Source organism: Danio rerio, chromosome 13, assembly GCF_049306965.1.
Source record: "Danio rerio strain Tuebingen ecotype United States chromosome 13, GRCz12tu, whole genome shotgun sequence".
Classification (NCBI taxonomy): Eukaryota; Metazoa; Chordata; class Actinopteri; order Cypriniformes; family Danionidae; genus Danio; species Danio rerio.
This window is the reverse complement of record NC_133188.1, coordinates 36,298,052-36,315,750: the sequence shown is the minus strand read 5'-3', so window position 1 is coordinate 36,315,750 and position 17,699 is coordinate 36,298,052. Positions and strand designations below refer to the sequence as shown.

Genomic DNA, 17,699 nt, shown 5'->3' with positions numbered 1-17,699 from the left:
ATGACTAAATCTAAATGTAATGTCAGATTCAAACTAAAGCACAGCTGAGAACTTTTTTGCAGGGCATTTTAGGTTCCAAACAAACAAGAAATATATAAAAAAAAATTGTTCAAATTTCAGAATTGAACGTTGAATGCCGAACCACTAAAATAATATTCAAGTAATCGAGTCCAGTTCTATCACATTGATAAGATCACAAGCACAACAAACATAAAATAAATAGTAATTATGGTGAAATTAATTTTTCTTGTACTTAAAAAAAAATTCTTCAGAAAAATTTGAAATAATTAATAAAATTTTTGACAGGTCTAAACAAAGTGTAGGAAATAAAATATCCCATGCATTTTGAAATAAACCTTCAAGGATAAAAACACAATAAACCCTTAGCTTGTTTCCATTGTGGTCCTCGCTATGGACCAAAGTGCAGCAATCCAAGTGTGGCTGCAAATACAGTTAATGTATAAAACAAACAGTACTTTCACATTTTAAAAGAGGAACAAAATCATTCACAACACATACTATAAACAATTTAAATAATTATACAGTTTGTAAATATTTGCTTAATAAAAGTGTAATATATATTTAAATTTAACTGTTAAATGGTAATATTACATTTTATAGCTGGCTTATTTTTTTATTTTGGGTGAAAATAACAAAGAGACCACAAAGCTTCCTTTTTTATGCAATAGTTAGTTTCTAAGCAATTCTAAAGTTGGGTAGATGTTTTGCTAGTGATGTGTTGAAAGATTAACTAAACCACTTGTCCACTTGCACAGGAATAAAAAAAAAAAACATATTTATAAAGCGCACACACTCTGAGTAAAAATGTCATAAGTTTTAGAAAAATTTCACCACAGCAGGAGTTTTCAAAAAGGTTACATTTCAAAACCTGACACTGCGCGACTATGTACAGTTGAAGTCAGAATTATTAGCCCCCGTTTGATTTTTCTCCCTTTTTTTCTTTTTAAAATATTTTTGTAGTTGCTTTATTTCAGCTAGAATAAAAGCAGTTTTTAATTTTTTAAAAACCATTTTAAAAACCATTTTTCAAAATTAATAGCCCCTTTAAGCTATATTTTTACGATTGTCTACAGAACAAACCACTGTTATACAATAACTTGCCTAATTAACCTAACCTGCCTAGATAACCCAACTAACCTAGTTAAGCCTTTAAATATCACTTTAAGCTGTATAGAAGTGTCTTGAAAAATATCTAGTCAAATATTATTTACTGTCATCATGGCAAAGTTAAAATAAATCAGGTATTAGAAATGAGTTATTAAAACTATTATGTTTAGAAATGTGTTGAAAAAATCTTCTCTCCATTAAACAGAAATTGGGAGAAAAAAAATAAACAGGGAGGCTAATAATTCAAGGGGGCTAATAATTCTGACTTCAACTGAAAATGGCCAAACCATGTATAAAATGCCGTTCTGAAACTAGTCATGTTTGTCTAGACAGGACCTAAGAGACCAAAAACTCTGGTTCATGAGCTGCACATGCAGTTATATGCTTCATTCTGAAACACACAGCAGCACATTTCTTGATTTGATTAAATATCAGACTTTGTGATTTGATACCTTCTCACATACAGCACTGTCTTAGAATCGAGCCTAATGAGGTCATTGTATTGCTTACCTTTGCAAACAGTCTTTGTGTTTGTGATGCCTTACAATACAGTTTGCGTAGGTTTTGGAGCAGAGCCAGTATTCTTCATTGTTTTCCACAGGTGGATTTACTGTCGCTGATTTGTGTCTCTGAAATCATTAGGCAAGACAACAAGCAGTAAAACCTAGAGATGCAATGATTATAGATTTTGGTTGTACGATTATAGTTTGAGGAATAATCACGGTTTGACGGTTATCACAATTATTATGCTTTCATTAACTTCAAAACACCACAAGTTTAGAAAATCACAAAACTCTTTATTTTAAAGTGTTTTTTATTGCTGCTCAGTAACCAAATAATACAGCTCAAAATAGTAATAAAAATAAACAGTAGTCCATTTCTCTTTGGACTTAAAACTAAGTGGAAAAATGTTTTAGACATTTAAACATAGAGCTGCATGATTCTGGCTAAAATAAGAATCATGATTTTTTGCTTATAATAAAGATTGTGATGATTCTGTACATGGAACATAAAGATTACTATGAGAGGCCTATTATTATTATTTTTATTTCTCAAACATGACTAAAAAACATTCATAATATTAGTCCTATGTGTTGGTTGTTTGTTGTGCTAAATTTTGTATAGACCTGGAATGATGGACTTGAATAGACTTTAATCTTGTCCTGGTCATTAATGCACAGAAAAGTGTTTACATCAGAATATAGCTATTGATAATTCTGAAGTTGAATTATTATGTTTGAGACAAAAGCTTGCCTTTTTTTTAGAGCTGTGAACCTACACTAGTCTCAAGGTTCGGTTACGATTATCATGCCATCGATTCGGTTCAATTCGATATTTCGGTGCATCACGGTGCATTGACGGTGCTTTCCATACACAGTTTTATATTTTCTTCACAGCAGCATTTCTTGTATTAAAATGAATGAATATATTTATATATTATTTGTAATACAATTTTGTCATTTAATACAAACAGTCAGATATATATAAACTGTAACTTTAAACAAAACGAGCATTTAGCAAATAATATAAACAAATATAAATATCCAGCTCAATTTCTGATCCTTGTCTAGTTCTCTTACACCCCTTTGATTGGTCACACCCTCAAAAAAAAAAAAAAAAGCGGTTGCGATTGGCTTTTGCGCGCTGCTTTCTTCAGAGATGAGTGATACTGATAAGCGGCAGGCGGCAGCGGCGATCACAGCTGATGTATGACAGACACGGTGGAGAAAACTCTGCAGACACGCGCTCGTTTCTGTATGCAAAAGTAACGCTGTTAAACAACCGAGAAGAGAAGAAAAGCCACGCCAGCAGGTCAAATGGGCCACTGTGTGTGTGTGAGAAAGAGAGAGAGAGACAGAGCGAGAGAGAGAAAGAGAGAGAGAAATGGAGTAGGCTACTTTCATTCTCACATTTTAGGTGCTTTATCTCAGTGAAATAGGGGCTATTGTTGTATATGTCAGTGAAAGACTGATCCAGCAAACACACACAGTGAAATTGTGGACAGTTTATGAGTTTTAAGTAGTTAGAGCGTTGTAAATACTCGCGATCGCCTCCTTCGCGACAGAGCGCAAATGAGGTAAATGACGTCAGTAATAACTGGTTATGGTCATTACTGAACCGATACCGAATTGTCCGCGTCTGCATCGCAGTGCACCAAAGAAACGATTAATTTTGACACCCCTACTTTTTTTACTAGTAAAATTAGACATTTGTCATTACCGGATTCCCTCTTGCTTTATATTCAACATTATAATAGGCTGGAGTAGTTTAACTGACAACATTTAGGCCAAGTCCCAATTCTGTTTTTGTACCCCTGCCCAAAATTTAAACTTTTAAAATCTAGACTTTTCTGACAGGGTATTCCAGTGGCATTGAGTGACATAATGTTGTGGGACAGGAGTTATTATTATGGACTGTAGATGTTGAAATTTAGTGTTTTATTTTATTTTAGTTTGCGTTTTTAAAACCATGACAGTAAAACACGAACGCGGTTTTGCATTATGTATTAAAACACATGCTTGCTTGCTTGTAAAAATTTGCAATAATGACATAAAATACTAATTTGTGGATCCCCTTACTTGCGTGTGCAGCCATGCTGCTGTTGTAGGTGGTGCATTCTGGGAAATTTTCATTCCCCGTGGTTTCTCCGTTTTAAAAGGTATCTAGCCCTTCCCCTTAGCCCTACATATTAAAACTAAGACAATTGTGACAGCAATTGGGTAAGGGAAAGGGCTAAGGGGTAGACTTGGGATTGGGCCTTATTCTCATGCACAACACTGTGTTCACCATGAAAAAAAACGTATCAAATGTTTGCTGTAATCATAATTCTAAAATGTGATCAGATTATGTAATTGATGTGCGTACTTTTCGGTTTCACTGTCACTGCCGAGTGCACTCATGTCATTGCTGCCGTCACTTTGAAAAAAAAAAACGTATATGCAAATCATACTTCTCACGCGGCTCCCAAATAATCACTCCGTGCAACAAACTGAATGTTATTTACAACTTTATTACCTGTTATTCACAGCCTGTGTATTTTCAGTTCACTACAATAGACATAATTTACAGCCATGTGTGCATCCTCTCTGTAGTAAACAAACAGTGTGTCAGCTCATGTGTAATTTCGCGCCCTAGGACACATAATTACATGAAGACAGAAATGACATTTTTGGGTAAATTTTAGGGGTATCAAAATTAATTGTTTTTTCAGTGCACCGCGATGCAGACGCGGACAATTCGGTATCGGTTCAGTAATAATCATAACCGGTTAATTTGGACTGACGTCATTTATCTCCTACGCGCTCTGTTGCAAGGGAGGTGAGCGCCGGTATTTACAGCACTCAAGAGCCAACTCAGGGCCAGCCTGTAGCACAGGCAGTGTAGGCAAACACTGTACATCCAGGGGGGCGCCAGAAATGAGCGCGGTTAAGTTGGTTTTGTTTTCGATATTCCTGACTCACAGTTATAGCAGTAATAACTCGAAAACCTCTTACCCTAAAAAGATCTAAAGTGTGTTTCCTACAAAAAGACAAAGCTGGTTATGTTTCACAGCTGTCTTTTTCTCTTTTTTCGCTCTACATTACGACCACTGCTCCCTTTAAGCCCTCGCAATATGCGTTTAGCCGAGAGAGCTCGCGCGTAGCGGAGCTCTCAGTAAGGGACCGTCCCGGCTAAACGCATATTGCGAGGGCTTAAGTGTGTGTGTGTGTGTGTGTGTTTATTTGTTTATTTGTTTGTTTGTTTGTTTGTTTGTTTGTTTGTTTGGTGCTGTCTATGTTTGTGTATGTGTGTGAATGAAAGACCGTGTGGTGCTGTGTGTCTGTGTATTTATACAGACAGCTTGTTATAGCCTCCCCCCAAAATATAACACTGTATGGAAAACATCGTCAATGCACTGTGATGCACAGAGATATCGAATTGAACCGAATCGATGGCATGATAATCATAACCGACCAGTATAGGTTCACGCCTCTAGTAAAATATACCTTATAAATACAGTATGCTGACCGTTTGTAGGTGTCCACGTTGCTGAGCAACATAAAACAATGGAAAGACTTGTGCATCCGCCTTAATGCTTCTCACCTGAACTTGAAAAGATAATTGGCTGAATCGTAAAGATGCTGGAGTAAGATAGTGTAGTGGGTCGAATCGAGATCGCAAACTTTTTTTTGATTAATCATGCAGCTCTATTTAAACATATTTTTTTTACATCATTTGTGCATCCCGAATAAGCACCTCTTTTGGAAATAACAAAAAAAAAAAAGCTATATGTGAATGGCTCATAGTTATTAGCCTCAGCCACCCATAGTTAATCCATTGTGCATGCGGTTTAAGCCTCTGTGTACAAGCTTGGAACTTTGGCATAACAGTTGGCATAACTTTGTTTAGTTGCAGCAGTTTTGTTCTATGCAGAAACGCTGTGTTGAAGCCTTTATGATCAATTAACTGTGGTGAATTAAAGCACAATTAATAGTGAAATCGGTCAATTGTTGCATCCCTAGTAACACCAATTTAATTCATCATCATTCATAGTCCACTTAAAGGTCATTGCCAGATATGTAGAGAATTGAGTGGAACTACTGAATTGTTTCTGTGCATTTCTAGTGGGACTACACCTGTAGAAAAATGGTTGGATTGACAATTACACTTCAAAGGCATGAGTTAAAATAAAAGTCAACAGTTTTTTTCCTAAGGTCACTTGGAGAAAAGTTTCATCTTTGACAGAAAAGGGCTCTTACACACTGAATGTGTGTTTGCTTCTAAAAATGCGAGGTGCGGCCTTCAGGAATGGGTTTAAAAAACACAGCACAGCGCGTCCACGTGACATGATATTATGAACATGTTGTAATAAAGACAATAATAGGCCCATTAGAAATATGAAAACAATATATTATGATAAGCACTTAAAGATAAATTGTATAACTCAGGATATTCTGAAAAAAGCCACAATGAGTGTCTCTTCCACCATGATATAATGATGATCATGATAAAGGGCGCACTTACACTATGCTATCCGAACCATGCCCTGGCGCGTTTTCCGGATCGTATGAGAAGTGTGAGTGATCTGAATCGGGCTCAGGCACGGTTCACTTGGCCGGCCCTGGAAGAGGTGTGTCAGAGTGCGGTTCACTTGGGCTTTGGCGCGGTACGCTTGTGTGTGAGTGCAAAGTGCGCCTGAGCCTAAAACTGAAGACGAGATGTGACTTTTAGGGAACTGTTTCATATGGATTTATTAATCCTTCTGACAGTTCAATGAACGCAAACAGTCCTAGTTTATTAAAAACACAAAACCCTCACTGCACGTCAGCTGCATCTTCAGCAAACCTCCTATCACCTGCAGCACAAGGAATTTTTTGATAATTTATGAGCGTCAAAAGTGGTGGTTCTGTTCGGCACTGTGTCAACGCAGCCCAAACGGCTGAAAATAATACAAAACGATAAAGCAATGTCCACTGTGCTGAGCGAGAGCGCTTCTCTTCCTGTTAGACTGAACATTTGCATCATCGATGATGTAAGCTTGCTTAGGTCTGGTAGGTAAAAATGCAATGTGAGTGCAGGCCGAGGGGATGGGGGACAATCGCGCTTTGGCACAGTTTAAGGCAACTGTACCTAATGTGAGTGCGCCCTAACAAGCTTGCAGTGGGTGCCCTACTCAGAGCTCTTGTGATTGGTGCATTTACATTGAAAAGAAAAAATAGAATAGAAGTGCATTGGAGAGGAAACATACATTCTGTGTGAACGGCCTCCAAGAATACATTTAGTCTGGTTTCGTGTCAGTTTCAAATCAAATGAGAATTCAGCAGATGAAATTGTCAATGGTTAACAGATGCCATTAAAGAGAGAGGTACTGAGTTAAATAGCAGCTGATATATGCTAAAATAGATTTAAAGAACTCAACGCACAAAGATGTTCATAGGTTCACTTTTTCTAGATTCCAAAGAAGCAACTTTGCTGTGTATGTTGACGTTTCTGTGTCTTCAATTAAGAAAGTTTAGAAAGGATATTTTAAAGTATGACTATTTAATTCTTTCCAGAGTTTATCAGGCCCTCTCTCTCTCTCTCTCTGTCTCCCTCTCCTCTCTCTCTTTCTCTCTCTCTGTGGGCAGATTGGAGAAACACTGCCATATAAGGTGGTGTGATAGTGGCCTTGTCCATTTTTACCCTGGAACAGCAGCTGCTCCTTTCGCCCCCTCAGTCAAAACAACCAGGAAAACCTTTTCCCCAATGCTCTTCAAATGTTACAGAATTCCTGCCATCTGTGACACATTCTTTGCCTACCTTAGTGACCCGTTTCTATTCAGTGGTACCATTCAGTATAGTATGATACGCATTTATGTCTGTTTCCACTGTCAAAGATACCAAAAAGCCAAACTTGGGATCCTTTCAAAGACTACCTTGCACAATAGAACAGTATCAATAGGGTGGAGCTAAAATGCTATTGGTTCACAGTAAATCGTCACCAGTGTGTGGCAGTGGAACAACAACACAGGAAGCAGCATTTTTAAATACACAGCCGAGAGAAGACATTGTAATACAGTGATGGTGCGCAATGAACCATGGTCCACCCAAGCTCAAACTAACCTTGTCTTCTAGTAACAAAGATGTCAAGAAGAACAGAATCTGTTGTATGCCATCTATAGTTGTTTATGAGGCCTAAAAATAAGTTTAAAATATGAGGTGGCGCTTTCTGTCTATTTGTGTGTGCTTTTTGCGCATCTATATTTGAAATAATTAACTTTAGTTTCCAAACAGATGCGATATGTTAACGACCTATACAGCTTTATTCTTTGAGCGAGAATGACGTTGATCACTGTTAGAGAGTAAATCCGTCATTCCGAGTTCATTATAGTCCAAAAGCTGATGATAATAGTTAAACATGGCAGTTTGTTCATGTTTTATGTTGCTGAAAGAATCATTTACTCCTTTGTTTTTTTGCACCTTACTCTCGCATTTGTCTGTTACTGAAAGGATCGGATGTTAGAAGCACTTCAATAATCACGTGCATGTTATTATCATCAGCTCAAGAAGTACACTATTTCAAATCTAACGATATTAGATTTTGAATGCTGCTCATGCTTCATTAAAAGTCATTCTTATGTGCTGATTTGTTGCTCAACATTTATTATGATCAGTGTTGACAACATTCGTGCTATTACAAATTACACATTTTTGTAAAACGCCGTCATGTATTTAACTCAAAGGGGCAGGAGAATTCAAAAAAGCAGAATTTACTTGATATAGATTTAAAAAGATTTTTTGCACACTTGTAATTCGTCCCTGTAAAATAAAAGTTTTTATTTTGTAAACATTCTTTAAACATCTAATCAACTGTTTGTGGTTCATAACAATTTTTTAAAGAATGAAATTCTTTACAAATCTGTGATAATAATCAAGTAATAAATCTTTAAAAAGTGATTACACGTGTGATTTTTATTTTTTTCTTATATTGTGAGAAATGTTATCGGTTGCAGCAAATGAATCTTGGCAGATGTAAAAAACTGCAAGATCTTGATGCTACAGTGACACAGCAGTGCATCTGTTAAACAAATGAAACCACAAAATGCTTTAATTTAAGCTGGACTTGTTGATTGATACTGTAACTGCATGCTTGATTTATTGAAGTGGTAGTGCTCTTTTTGTCTGTTCCAAAATCTGACAGAAAAAAGTTGTCGATGTATAAGAAACATCTTTTTTTGTTTTTGTAGTTAATTTCTGAGTAAACATTGTGAAACCATGTGCAATTTCAGTGTGTCGTTTGCCATCATAAAAGTTTAATCCGTGTAAACATTGATGTTATATCAGCCATCTGCCTCACTTCTAGATACTAGCTTCAGTTCAGTTGAAGTGTTTGTCTTACAAAATAGCTCAAATAAATACAACAGTTTGGGTGAGGAAGGATTCTTTTGTAATATAATATAATATAATATAATAAAATGATTTTTCATTTATACAATGTGTGAAAATAAACTTGTCAAATTGTAACATTTGGATTGGTCTCTTGGAGTGCAAGAGATTTATTGTCCACGATATTTTCATTATTGTTGTTTTAAAGCCTAACCCACTAATTATCCCTCTACAGTATCTTTTGTATGAGAAATTATATTTAAAAACATCACTCATGATTTTACACATTGATTGTATACAGTTAATATTGAGCAAGTTGCATTATAGACCCAATAGTGTCTTTCCTCCAACCCTTTTTTGTCGACAGTAAGTGTTTTAAATAAAGCCAAAGCAAAATATTTTTAGATCTCAGATCAACACTGTGTATGGGATCAACCTACGTTAACAGATTGATCAGGATTTATTTGCTCATTTCAAGGAATCGGATCTTGAAAATTTGAATCACTTGATTTGACTCAATTGAGTCAGACTGAATCATATTAAAAGCTTCACACTTATTCACACTGGTTATATACCATTTGTCCAGCAAATAGAAGACATCGTATTTTACCAATCTTGTTCATATTATTTCCGTGGCAAACTATATTAACATGACACAGTATTGGGTTAAATTTCAACAAGGTAACAAAATCTACAGCACGAGGCAATGACTTCGAAGCACATAAACACTAATACAGTTCTTACAAAATAAAAACGAAGATTTATTGAGCTACTCTACGATACATGAAACTAACTACTTAATGAAAAAACAGCAAACAAACGCACACACACATTCACACATATACACAGAGGCGGTTCAGAGGATGCAAAAGATCAGCAAGAGACAACATTTGTTAGTAGTACTTGCGCTTTTACTGAAGTCTTGAGTTTCCCTCACCGACTGGCCTTGGGGAAACACGGCGCTCCTGATTGGTTGGTGATTCAGCTTCAGATACGTCCTTGGGATTCTCTTGTATTTAACTGCATATTGTATAGTTTGGGAATGAATCTGTTTTTGAAAATAGCAGTTGAATACATCATTCAATGATTCATTCATTAAGCCAATCACTTGCTTTCCGAACGAAATTGTAAGTAAATCAGTCACATTGAATGTACTTTAATGTGAATAAATCTGGTGAACCACTCATTAAGACAACTTGCATGGATAAATTACATTAAAATCACCTAAATCAGCCTAGCTTCCAGCACAATAACTCACACTCTGCAAAATATGGTTTAATAACCTTTATCAAAAAAACAAAGATTAAAGTAAGACACTCTTATTGGCTACTACTGTACATTTGTCACTAGGTGGTTTAAGTAAACTATTTTTTTTCTGGCTAATAAATGTTGTAAATATGTAATAACATATTTTTGTATAGGAAACCTCAGCAGTTTAGACTTAAAATGCATTATTTACTAATGCTTATTTTATTTAGCTAAATGTCAACCAGATAATCACTGTGTAATATTAGTGTACTACTAATTGTTGCACAGGGGAGCTAATAAACAGAGAGGTTGTCGGTTGCATGAGGTAAAAGTCTGAGATTAAGAAGGGGTGTGTGAGTGAGAGGATGTCTGCGGCTTTAACTGAAGCATGGATAATCATTTGTCATTATTGCAGTTAGTGTTGGATGTGTGTGTGTGTGTGTGTGTGTGTGTGTGTGTGTGTGTGTGTGTGTGTGTGTGTGTGTGTGTGTGTGTGTGTGTGTGTGTGTGTGTGTGTGTGTGTGTGTGTGTGTGTGTGTGTGTGTGTGTGTGTGTGTGTGTGTGTGTGTGTGTGTGTGTGTGTGTGTGTGTGTGTGTGTGTGTGTGTGTGTGTGTGTGTGTGTGTGTAGGTGGGAGTGACTCACAGTTGTGTGTATGTGTGTGTGCGGTAATGTTAAAACACAGAGATGCATTATTTTTTACCGCCCACTTCTGTTTCAGTGTTTTCATTTTCCTTTTGCATTCACTTATGCATTTCATGAGTCTTTTATAACAACCATGTTGTTGTTTTTTATAATATGTGAGACTCTAAACTCAAAATGATCAATCATAAACACGATTATAGTCTTTCATTCTGTAGATCTCTTCTAGAAATCCGTTCACTTAAATGTAGTTGAAATCTCACAGGACAAACACTTCATAAAAAAAAACTATCTTCTTCTACTCTGTTTGAAAGGCAGATAAAATTTTCCCGACCGTGTGTGCAGGTTGTTTCTGGACAGTTGTCAAATATTTTAATAGTGCTTTGACCTGCAGACAAACTTAATAATGTGGCACACACTTCATTTAATAAATAAATGACGGTGTTAGCAGCTTCATTGCTTTTATTTGGCCTGAATTGCACGCACTCATTGACCTTTTCAAATGACTTGGTTTATAGTAATTACTCAATGAATAGTCTTTAAAGTCAACAAATTGTATTGGCAACCCATATATCAGGTTTTATTTCATGTAAAGATTAAATTTTTTTATTTTATGTAAGTGTGTGTGTGTGTATTGGATGAGATGTAAATGAATAATTTTCACCAGGGATGTTGAGATCCCATCATATAATTGGAAGTCAGGCCTGATCACACAGTTTCAGACTCGATCAGACATTAACTACCGATCAGGACTCGAATATGTATATTTATATATTTCTCTTTATTTTTTAACACATCTATAGATATGCGGTGGCACAGAGTTAGACCTCTTCTTTGACTTGACTATTGCTTAAATGCAGGCAAAGTAGAACACGGAAGCAGCTTGAAGTGGAAGGCACGAGTATGTCTGCGGTCTGGAGGTATTATAAAGTTATTCTTATTAAATGACAATTAATTTACATAATGGGATGCTTTTTATAAGTTTCTTACATACATTTTAAGACTTTTTTTTAAAAAACAAATGTTACACACACTGTTTGCTATATAGATTGCAAAAACTTTGAAGCTCAATTTGAAGCTTTGAAGCTGCAGAGAGAACCTTATAATTCAAAGGTGATGATATGTTTGAGAATTAACAATAAAAATAGGCCACTCATATTAACATTTATTTTACATCTAAAGAATCGTAAGAAAATCGTGATCTTGATTTTAAGCTGAAAAATCCTGATTCACATTTTAGCCGGAATTATGCAGTCCTAGTCGACATTGCTTGAAGTGGATAGGAAAAGGCTATTTAACACAACAAACCTGATAAGACACCTCAAAAACAAACATATAACTTCAATTTGAAATGCCGTCTCGCCACTATTCCATCAAAAAACCTCTGCCAGCCCTTCATAAGAAGATTTCTGACAAGCAATTAGTCCTGTTTTACGATGCACCACAGACATGTAGAGTTTGTCCTTTTTGTTTTTACTTTTATTTTTTTAGATTAGATTTAACTTTATTGTCTTTACACATGTACAAGTGCAATGCAACGAAATGCAGTTTAGATCTAGCCAGCAGTGTGCTCCCACGTCTAGAGTACGCCTTACTGCAGGATGGATTGACTCTATCCTGGATCTGTTTCTTCACTCTTTTTTATTCTTTTTTTTATGTATTATAGAATTGTCGGATCGGGTTTCGGTATCGGTAGATGCTCAAAATCGAATAATTCGGACTCCGACTCAAAAACTTGATAAGGACATCCCTAATTTTCATTGATTTCTTGAATTGTATTCATTGTATGAGCTAGTATAAGTAGTTTAAACTGCCTCTGATAAACGTTGGATCTCAAGAAAAGCAGAACGCACAACTCTCCATGTTGCCTGTGAAAGAATAAACCATATAAAATGTAGTAATCATATCTCTAATTGCGATATGGTCTTTTTGTTGATTTGTACATTTTCACTTTGCAGAATACCCCTCCAACGAGTGCTGTCAATTTGAGATTCAAAAAATTTATTCATGCCAATCGTAATTACTATCTGCTGCTTCTCGTACTCGTATTGGACATGAAAGACTGATACCACGCACTGATACCACTCAACATACCACTAATGTGTTGTCCTACCTGACTTCAATGTCTTAATGTATTATATATTATTAGCTTTGTCCTTATAAACAATCCGTTTATTAAAAACATTATTAACAAATCTTTAGGCTACTGAAAAATAAACCGAATATGAAATATGATTTTTGCATAATGATCACAGCTTAACAAGCTAGCACTCATTTTATATATAAACTATGAATAAAACAAATAAAAGAATTTTTAGTATTGGAACATTATATAAAAATCTAAAGACTACAGGCTAAATAAAAGAGCCTTGTCAAAGCTGAACATCTCTGCAATCACCGCGCGTGTCTGTTTACAGCTTTTGTAAAGTTCAGACAGCCTATACAGATCACACAATCTTAATAAACACCATGTAAATATAAATATTTCGATAAGTATCGTTAAAGGAATATTTATAACGATAAGATCTTGCTTTTTTTGCGCACACTTTCTCTTTCTTTATCACCAGCGGCAGTTGATACGTGCTGATACACATTATACGCAGCAAGATGACAAGTGCTGAAGTCCACTGGACCAGTTTTAGCTACTTGTTGCCGATTTGCATGTTGTTCCTTTTTTTAAAATGCCTTTTATTTTAGAAATCTCTCAAGTTAGTATAGGCTATCGGGTAACAAAATCTCCCTTAGAAGTATTGGAGTTCAATAACGTGGTGTGCAGTATTGACCGGTACCTCCCTATAAGTTTACAAACTGCATAAAGTATAGGTCTACAGCTCTGGTGTGTTATGAATTGCATGTTTTATATGACAGCGAGACATGCTACATTTAGTTTTATTGTAAAATATACATAATAACCCAGTACACAGTAAAATAATATTTTTGAATGCTTGCCTGTTGGCGGTGTATAAAGCCGTTAAGCTTAAATAGGCAGAGCATATTTTTATTAATATTAAAACGCATTAATACAAACTGGCCACCCTTTGATTTTTTTTATTTTTTTTATTTCCGTATATTTTTAGCAAACGAAAAATGTAATGAATTGTTTATTTTGGTTTTCATTTTGTTAGAATTAATATAATTATTAGGTGACACAACCTCTACATAACATTGGCTGATTCTGTTTTTACAGATATCCTACAGATAGACTTTTTGGCTCAAAGACATTTATGCCTGTTATTTCAGTGCTGTATTTTGACAGATTTCCCAAAGGCTTCAGCTACACTGTAAAAAAATGGCCGTGATTTCAACGGTAAAAAACTGTAAAAATGCTACAGTATAAATTTGTAACCTGGTTAACGGTATGTTTCCTTAATATATGCGCCGAATAACCGTAAATGAACTTTCCCAGAATTCCCTGCATGGCACATAACTTTTTATGCATTTGGTTGACATTAATATGAATCTTTTTAGTTGTTTCCCCATCAGTTATGTACATTAGAGATTTATGTTACATCCAATGTTGATAAACAATGTTTATTTCATGATTTTAATTTTATGCGTGTTACCATACTGGTGTTTAGTAGCTGTGTGGATGACACTGAGCACCTTCTATATGCTGATACTCTTTTCTGCTTGTGGGAAAAGTTGATTGTGATAAGTATTGGCTCATTATGTAACTTCCTCATCACCATCTGCATGTGGGTGTGCTAACGTGTCTCACTGTGTAATAAAAGATGTGTAGATGTTGATCATTCAAAATACAGACATGTTACCTCTATAAATTAATAAAATACGGTAATTTACCGTAAAAATGAGAAATTACTTTTACGGTTTGTATCGTGTTTGTAGCGATAAAGTACTGGCAACCACAACTGCCGTTTTTTTTATTGTAAATTTTACGAATTTATTTTTTACAGTGTATTCTGTCAGCTGGTACCAGCTTCTGTTTTGCGACTTGACAGCGAGATGAGATCAGACTTCAAATTCGATGTGTGGCCGCATGTCACAGTTACTTTACTGCAATTTTTAAAAAAACTGGCTCATCTAAATTAACGTTTCATTCGATTAAAAGCTGAAATATAGCCAGACTGAGGAAGCAACTATCGGTTTTGGAAGAGAGTGCCAATACAAAAAAAAAAAAAAAAACACAAACAAATAAACATAATTGAAACCAAATCTATGAAGTATCGGTACTCTGTATCGGTGAGTACACAAATTAAAATACTTGTACTCGTATCGTTTTGTAAAAAAGTGTTATTGGTGCATCTCTAGCACTGAGTTTTATGGATCGAAACGATAACTCTGTGCAACAAACTGAATGTTATTTACTTTATTATAGAACTTTATTATCTGTTATTCACATTGCATTTTCATATTCTTATTTCACAGTATTTATTGTATTTACTTTATGTATGTGTCTGTGTGTGTGTCTGTGTGTGTGTCTGTGTGTGTGTCTGTGTCTGTGTCTGTGTCTGTGTGTGTGGTTTATGAATTGTGGAGGCTGAAGGTCAAGGTTAACCGTTTACACATCGGCGGGTTTCTTCAGCTTTGTAGGATTGTTCAGTTAAAGGTCAAGACTTAAAAAAAAAAAAACTTGTGTCAGGTTAATGTGCAAAATAGCACACATTAGTAGTGCAAAAATGACACAGGTTAAACTTTAATCAAAGGAGAGGCAGGAGCAGTTGAAAGTCTGCATGTGTTAGACAGGAAATGGAGCTGTAGTTTGAAGCTGAAGATGCAGTGTGCTTGTCGAATGTGGGTGTTTGTACAGGTGGGTCACATGTGTGTCCATGTAACGATGGCCCCTTGTATTTCAGGCCTGAGGAGTGGGCTTTTCAGCACACCTCACTCTATCCCTCATGTTTGCTTTGGTGTGTTTTGGTATGCTCCGTTTCATGTACATGGTACGTGGTGAAGAAATGATGTCATCTCGACAGCGTGACATTATATTGGTTTGACTGGAGCCTCTGCTGGCAGGTGTCATTTCCCGTCTGTGTGTGTGCATGCTTTGAAAGGGACATCGCTTTTCCTTAAATAGAAGTTTTATGTGTGAAGTGGCCTGTACTGGAAAATGTTGGGAATGTTGATATGGTGAAATGCAACGAGACACACGGGAGTATAATATATGTTGTCAACTCTTGTCCTACATCGTCAGAGCAGTTAGTGAATTAGCAAGTTGATCATATGAGTCATTTGAATTAACAATTGACTTACAAGTTGACTCCACGTTTTGATTTGCAAATTGTTATGGAACCATACGAGTAGCATAATTCATTTTGAAGTCTAATATGCAAAATGGCAATGCAATATCTTAAATGGCAATGTATTTCTGTATTTCAATTTACATTTTCCAAGACATATGTGCAATGTTTGGTGCAAAATGAAAATTAAATTACATTGTTTGCATTTCTCATTTCAAACACTGTTTTTAATATGTAAATTGTATCCACATTTTAATGCTTTAAAAGTTGCTAAATGAAATTGAAAATGCAATACACAAACTGAATTTGATGTAAATGCATTTACACTCACGTCTAGGGAACACAGAATTACATTTTCAGCATAACACCGTTGGATGTTTGTAGCAAAATTCATTTTGAATTGCAATACACAAAACGATCATGCAATATGTTCGGTAGCAATGTATTTCAGTTAGCACTTTCCAAGACATTTGTGCATAGTTTGCTGCAACATGAACATTTAAAAAAGAGAATCCATTTCCATTTCATACATTGCGACGAATGAAAGAAAATTTCACATCAGCTTTCATTCGTTGCGATGTATTAAATGATTCATGATTCCATATAAGAAACTTTTTGGCTTCTCAAAGAAACCTTTAGTGAAAACATTCCTTAAAGAACCATTTTTTTCATAGTGAAGAACATTTTAGAGTGTTTTAGGCCAAAAAAAATTAATAAAATAACCAAATCATCTAAGGACATTTGTGAAGTATTTTAAAAGTTACTAAAATATAATGTGCTATCATATAATCATCAAATGCTATTAAAATGAAAGTTTTGTCTGATTTTGCTCATAACTATAAAATTACCCCCAGATAATATTTCAAATGAATGAATAAATGAATCTGTAAAAAAGTTTAATTGTATTATTAAAAGAAGTGCTGATGAACCACAAAATGGTCTGAACTGATTATTCATGTTATTTTATAGTAGAGCTGGGCGATATGGCAAAAAATTTGTCTATCGATAATTATCCCGATAAATTTGAAAATGTTTATATCTATCAATTTTATAGGATTTTCAGCATACCAATCCCTTTGTGCAGCGGATTTAACACATTTTGTGAGATGTTTTAGCTGTCTGACAATGTAAATAAACTAAAAAGCAAAAGAACAATCTTAATTTAGCATTTACTTTTCAAGTTTTCAACAGCCAAAGACATTACAAGTTATTGGATATTATTGTTGAACATCAGAAAAAAAATAAAACAAGTTTGGGACAATTAAACGGTGAGTTAATGGTCACAGTATTTTCAGTTTCTGATGAACTGTCCTTTTAATGGTGAGTATGGTGAATTTAGGGTAAAATATATCCTTTAATATATTTCATTTAGGGATGCTAACAACTATTTGACGATCTATTGATTGTCGATAACGCTTTAATCGATAGACCTAATCGATGACTGATTAAGCATGGACATTTAAAAGTTAAGTTATGCATTGCGCTGTGAAACGCATCCACGCATTACATCATAAAGTGTGTGCAGTTTACTTTACTTGCGCTGTCACCCTCTTGACATCTCATATTGCGGATCTCCGTTATTTGTATATGCTCACCCTGTATTTGCTTCAACACTTGATGATTATCTTAGCAAAAAAAC

The 17,699-nt window shown here is 35.3% G+C and overlaps 1 protein-coding gene and 1 long non-coding RNA gene across 7 annotated transcripts in view; one reads left to right on the top strand and one right to left on the bottom strand.

Moving 5' to 3' along the window:
* The window catches only part of rock2a (rho-associated, coiled-coil containing protein kinase 2a), an 84,429-nt gene that overhangs the window by 22,961 nt on the left and 43,769 nt on the right, over positions 1-17,699 (top strand). The window lies entirely within an intron of this gene.
* LOC141377028 (uncharacterized) lies at positions 1,162-5,373 on the bottom strand. The gene is made up of 3 exons (XR_012388817.1): positions 4,808-5,373; positions 3,314-4,432; positions 1,162-2,382 (listed from the first exon to the last, which is right to left on the bottom strand). It is a non-coding gene; the product is annotated as an uncharacterized lncRNA (long non-coding RNA).